The sequence below is a fragment of the Pinus tabuliformis genome, chromosome 3_1 (assembly GCF_031772625.1).
Source record: "Pinus tabuliformis cultivar Carrire ecotype Pingquan chromosome 3_1, CPIR1, whole genome shotgun sequence".
Taxonomy (NCBI): Eukaryota; Viridiplantae; Streptophyta; class Pinopsida; order Pinales; family Pinaceae; genus Pinus; species Pinus tabuliformis.
In genome coordinates, this window is record NC_142301.1 from 738,019,662 (window position 1) to 738,026,363 (window position 6,702).

General features: G+C 29.3%; 1 long non-coding RNA gene across 1 annotated transcript; it reads left to right on the forward strand.

The window, feature by feature from the left end:
• The first annotated feature begins 5,581 nt into the window (after positions 1-5,581).
• On the forward strand, positions 5,582-6,378 carry LOC149189456 (uncharacterized). Its single transcript, XR_016256371.1, has 4 exons — positions 5,582-5,694; positions 5,793-5,863; positions 5,939-5,988; positions 6,163-6,378. It is a non-coding gene; the product is annotated as an uncharacterized LOC149189456 (long non-coding RNA).
• The last annotated feature ends 324 nt before the right edge of the window (positions 6,379-6,702 follow it).

The following is a 6,702-nucleotide window of genomic DNA, read 5'->3' on the forward strand; positions in this document are numbered from 1 at the left end:
TAGCCGATCGCCATAAACTTCCGTAACCTATTGCATAAAGAATATGGAAAAACTTCGATATTTACTCTAAAAGAGTACTTTAGAGTCTATACCCCGCTTAAAAAAATTTCAGTATTTATGTAAAGGAGTATTTTAGAATGTATATTTTGAGTATAGTAGCTTGCGGTGGATGCTTGAGAAGCAGATTTCCCACTTTCGTTTTGGTGGCACGAGAGTTTTGCTTTGCTAAAACTATAGGATCTTAGTATATTGACTTGCAGGTAGTTGGATGTACTCTTGGTGTTATAGTGGCAGCTACGATGATTGATCCTAGGTCTCCCATAGATTAAGTCTCCCATAGATTAGGACTGACAGTTACCAATTCACCATGTAATTAAAGAAAAAAATACTCTAAAATCTATACTCTGCTAAAAAAGACTTCGATATTTAGTAAAAGAGTACTCTATACTCTGCTAAAAAAAACTTTGATATTTACGTAAAAGAGTACTCTAGAGACTATACTCCCCTAAAAAAACTTCGGTATTTATGTAAAGGAGTAGTATAGAGCATATACGCCTCAAATAATTTTAGAAACAAAAACAAGATAGCCAAGGAATATCCTGCAATTTATTCCGCAACCCTTCACTCGGCATTTTGTTATATTATTTAATTTTTTTAAAGACAAGTATAAATAAAAATTAGCAATTCTATTTTGACGCCTTAGTTTTCACCTCTTGAATTGCTGTGACTTGTTCAGCAATCCCTCCATCCAATCCGTATTCACGAATAACAACCACGAGTTATCAACTTGTACGTATCTAATCCATATCCACAAACCACAGATAATGAAGTTGCAACGTATAATTTCATACCATTTATGACAATTTAACTATGACAGATGTAGGGTTTACTGAAAGTTACGGGTAGGTACTGATTAACGATACAATTGAAAAAACCATTTAAACTTTTCCTTCATAAAACACATGCTCGGCACTTATGCAAAAGCCGACATGGACTAAATAAATTACGTATGCACTTCCACATTGGGTTTGACTAAGCAGATACCATGATGGTTACTTCCAAAACATAAAAAAATAAATCGCAATTCCTTTGTAAAGCACAGAGTCTGCGATTAAGAAAACGAGTTAGAACGCTTAGATTTTTCCCTTGTAAAGCACATGCTTGGACTACATAGATAACGTCTGCATTGTTTGACTCGGAAGAACCATGCGATTGGATTGGGTAGCGCAGCGCAGGATAGGGAACGGAATTTTATTCACGCAAGACTAGAATTAGAATTAGACCACTTACAGCCATCCATGTCTTTATCAAATCCAATCGCATTTAGATTACCCTTTATTTACAAATGAATGGGTTCAGATCAGTGATGGAATTTGACGGGCAATTTTCCATCAGTATCGAAATTTAAATTTTACAATTTAAATTTTACACATTATCAAAATTTAAATTTTACAAGTGTAAAAATCAAATATATCTGTTTCGAAATTCCAACCCTACTTATATTTCACGCCATGCACTGATCTATACTGAAATTCCAACCCTACTTATATTTCACGCCATGCACTGATCTATAATGAGGGGAAGCATCATTTTTAACTGAAAGATATATAAGATTCCATGTTTGAGTAACTTTTCAAACGAGAGTAGAGTTAGAACGACATAACGATTCCCAGTTAGAACTTGATTTCTAGCTTTGCGGCATTTATGGCGATGGAACTGGTATGTCTCGTATATAAGATGTGGAGGGTTTTTGGTCTCGAGAATCGAAATTCTCTGGTGTATAATGGTTATATTTATATGTGCTTAACTGGTTATATTATCAAAATATTTTGGTAAATGAAAAAAAAATCAATTAGTTTTTGAAATTTGTAAATATATTTTATATATTTTATGAATTTTTAATAAGGTTTAAAAAAAATATTAAAAAATCTAATTTTTTTACAAGTATCATAACTTTGCACAAATATCATAATCATATAAAATGTTAATAATTATAAATTTTCTATATTTTTATGATTTTTAAATTTATTTATTGTTTTATTTATTTGGAATTAATAAAATTTTAAAAAATGTTTTAAATACTAATTTCATATATATAATAGACCGGTATTACAACTAACCACATATTAAACTTGTTAATATTGATTTTATTAATAAAGTTATTAAGCCAATAAAATTATGAGGTCACACATAAAGTTAAACTTGTTAATATTGATTTTATTAATAAAGTTATTAAGCCAATAAAATTATGAGGTCACACATAAAGTTAAACTTGTTAATATTGATTTTATTAATAAAGTTATTAAGCAAGTAAAATTATGAGGTATGAGGTAAAATAGCAAGATTTAAACTTTCAAATAATTTATCATAATTAAGAATCTTATAAAGGAAATTTAAAAAATACGTGTACCAAATTAATCCCTCCAAAGTTAAATGAGAACCAATTATCGTAAGAACCATAAAGGAATATAGGAGAATTCATATTTTATTTTTTGAATTCACAATACCCAATATAGGAGAGATGTGTATAATGTCAATGAGTAATGTAATGTAAGTAAATATTTATTATATTCCCAACATTTAATAAATATTTACTTACATTACATTACTCACTGACATTATACACATCTCTCCTATATTGGGTATCGTGAAATTAAAACATATATAAATGTAAAATGTAATGTAAAAGTTAAAATGCTATAGCAAGATTTTTAACCATGCATATTCACTCTCACTTTACCATGGATATTATTAACTTGTAAATATGCTTTGTTACAATACCATGGACCAATACTATGTCTTATCAATAACAAATGCCCAAAAACCATATTTAAATTTAATTAATAAGCACATAAAAGCTTAAAAATTACAATAAACTTACAATATAACATGATTTTTAACTATGCTATTCACCCCTACTTAAACATAAATATTGTTAACTTGTACATATGATTGTTACAATACCATGGAAGCACATAAAAGCTTAAAAATTACAATAAACATACAATATAACATGATTTTTAACTATGCTATTTACCCCTACTTTAACATAAATATTGTTAACTTGTAAATATGCTTGTTACAATATCATGGATTATCTATACCAGATGCAGAAAAACCATAACTCATTTCACAATTAAATTCAAAATAATTTAAGTTTATAACATTTTTTAATTAAATCTTTAAAAGAAAGTTATGACTACTTTTGAGATATTTTTAAACCCTTTAACCTCACCACTATCAAAAATATTTCGTAGATATTCTAGAGAGAGAAGGGACAGAGGGAGGGAGGGAGAGAGAGATAGGGATTGAGCTAGAGAGAGATGGAATTGAAGGGGGAGACAGAGGGAGATGGGATAGAAAGGGAGAGAAAGGACATGAGAGAGAGGAGAGAGGAGAATGAGAGGGAAGAGAGAGATGTTACTTCTAGATGTAAAGTATATAGTTTATTTGATCCTTGAGCAATCCAAGCCTCAAGTGAAGTGACATGATTACTACTAGCAATAGTTGTACAAAGACTGCATGGACACATCTTAATGTTCATACACATGTCTAGAGGATATAGACATGGAAATTTAGGTTTATGATGCTAGGTCACCATGCAGCTAATGCACACTTGTGTATATGATGATTGGTAAATAATATTTAACTTGCTTATATTTTTTAATGTGTTTATGTATTTATGGTAAAATTAAAAACTACCATACTTATTGTTTATATAAACCAACATAGATTCATCTTAACTCTGGATCTCTTGAGGTGCAAACATTTTTTAAAGTGCAAAAAGATTCGATCCTTCTTAGCCCTTAGTAGATCCATAATAATGATGGCTATAGTAATCATTTATATGTAGAATTTAGATTTTTGTAAAATAATAAATAATTTTAATTATGCATTAAGAATTAATTAAAAAAATTAATCATTTTGATAGTGTAACTTTTATTTCAAATAATTAAAATTTATAATATATTTTAATTGCATACATATATATATATATATATATTAAATAGTTGGTAATCATTTATAAATATCAATTCATGATAAGATAAAAAATACTTAACTAATAATACATCTCCTAGGATCAATTTTTCAAAAAATCATAAAAATTAACTAAATTATAATTATAATTATAATTATATATATATATATATATATATATATATATATATATATATATATATATATATATATGAACTAGCTTTTTTCTAGACATTTTTTTCTATATTAATTTTAACCAAGTTTTGATAGCTTAATCTGTAAAATTTGAATATTTTATGGATTTTTCAAAAGGTTGAATCTATTTATACATTCAAAAAAATATTTAAACAAACATTTTATCATTAAAATTCTCCCACTTTATTTTCACTATTATTAAAAATATTATATTTTATAAAAATAAATTATTTCTACTCATCTATTAATTTTATAATTAAATTATAATTCTAAAACCCTATTTCAAAATAAATAAATAAATAACATTTAATTACAACTCCTCATGGAGTAGACCATTCTTATTTATGGGTTAGGGAGAAACATAAATAGAAGAGAAATATGGAGTAAAATAAACCCTCTCAACGGATATAAATATTAATACATATATTAGTTTAATGCATTATTATTATATAAATAATAATAATTTAATTTTTAGAATTGATTTTTTTTCCTATTATAAAATTAAAATATATATTGTTTTAATTTTTTTTATTTTATTATAAAAATAAATAATAAATATAAAAAAAATCGAAAAAAATAAATAATATTATTTTAATTATTTTTGTTTATTATAAAAATAAATAATAAATATAAAGAAGAATAAGAGATTCTTCTTTAAACAATTTCTTTCCTTTCTCATTGACTCACTCACAATGAGAGAATATTTTCTTAAAAATAGATTTCCATATACATGGTGATCTCTAGAAAGTGCTTTACAACTACTTTTGGTGTTTATAAAACTTTAGACAATATTGATGAGGCATTTTTGTGCTTAGTTCTCAAGGCACATGTTCTTAAAGCTGACTATTATATTGCTTTTGTCATTTCCCAAATCTCAAATTCTTTCTCCAAAATAAGTGTTAACTCATATATAATTATTAATCACATATTTCATAATATATTCTTAGTATCATAGCTCTATAATTTAAATGGATGGTAAACTTTTATAGGCATCACAACAATTATCTTGTCGCAACTTTAACACAAAAAAAAAAGTGTTTCATTCCACCCCTATTAACTATGTCATTGGAAAATATCGAGGTCATTAAACAAGTTTATATGAAAGTTAGGACTTAATGATGACTCGTACTTCATATCCTTTCACCTTGGTTAGACCTCCCGTTGGCATATTTAATTGTTTAATGAAACATTTTGATGATGGAGGTGTGGTTCGAGGGTTGAGCTGACACCTGTTGCTCGGACATTAAATGATTGACTCTACTCATTGAATAATCTCGTCCGAACAGTCTGGCGCTTGGTCACTTGGCCGATCTCCCACCGTAGGATCATGGTCTGAGGATCCGACGGTTCTCATGCTCTAGATTCATTCGTATGTTATTTTTCTGGATTTCCGTTGTGTGCAACTTCCATTTTCTCCTTTGCAAAACCTTGGGGTTCGGCTCTGCAACTTGCCTAAGGGATTCAAGAGAAATCATGGTGTCGATTTGATCTCCTCGTCTGATGGGGTCCGACAATGTCCAGGTAATGTTTTCAAGAGTTCCTTTGAGTAATTTCCTCCAGACGCTTTCGTTTTTCAGTTTGAAGTGTTCCTCCTATTCATCTGGTGCTTTGGCATGCAGGTAGTTCCATTGTCCGTTTTTTTTGCACACCCCAGGAAGGATGAGACACAGAAATATGCGCTTTCATGGAGGTAAGATCCTATGCAAGCTACATAATGGTTTTTCGAATTGTTCTGAATATAAAGAGCCACTAACGACTGTAACAGGCCTTCCAGGTGTTCGTTTCTTCTTATCTCCTGGAGTTCCTCCTACGCAGGTAACGATGAAACCCTGGAATGTTTTAACTTATATTAGTCGTTTATTCTTATTTTACTACAATATTTAACCTTGACATTCATGTAATCGCAGGTAAGGTCTCAGCAATGCATAACCGAGGGATTTCATAGTTTGGAGGGTCCTCCTTACGTTGATTACTGTCATCTGGTTACAGGTTGGTTTTATCATCCAGGCTTTTGGTGAATTTATGGCTAGTAAGTGCCTCCAAGCTTCAGCTAGCTGTGAAAGCATTTCACCTTGTTGTGTTTAATGTTAGTTTCTCTAATTTATAAATAAACCCCATATTGAGTCTCGACCATTGTTAAATTCATAGTTATAATGAAAGGAACTATATGAGGGCTTGCATTTTTCTTTGAATAGTCTGAGATGTGACGACTCTATGAATTGGTTTGACTCCGACTATATGGGTTTAAACCCTATTTTGATATTTTCCATTCTAACTTAAAGTTATAATTCAAGAACATTCTATACACGAAATTTTTTACTTTGTTTGGTCAGTTCTAGCACTATTCTATTCATTATGAGTAACAGTGTTCACAGCTTGAATGATTTGGAAATTAGATAGGAGCATGGGTGGTTGGCTCTCGGTTTTTCCTGTGGAAATCGACTGAGAACCACAAAGAACCCTCGCGATTTAGTTAATGTTTTTGTACAGTTAAAGATAAGTCTGGTTTGATCTGGTTGTGAAATGGTT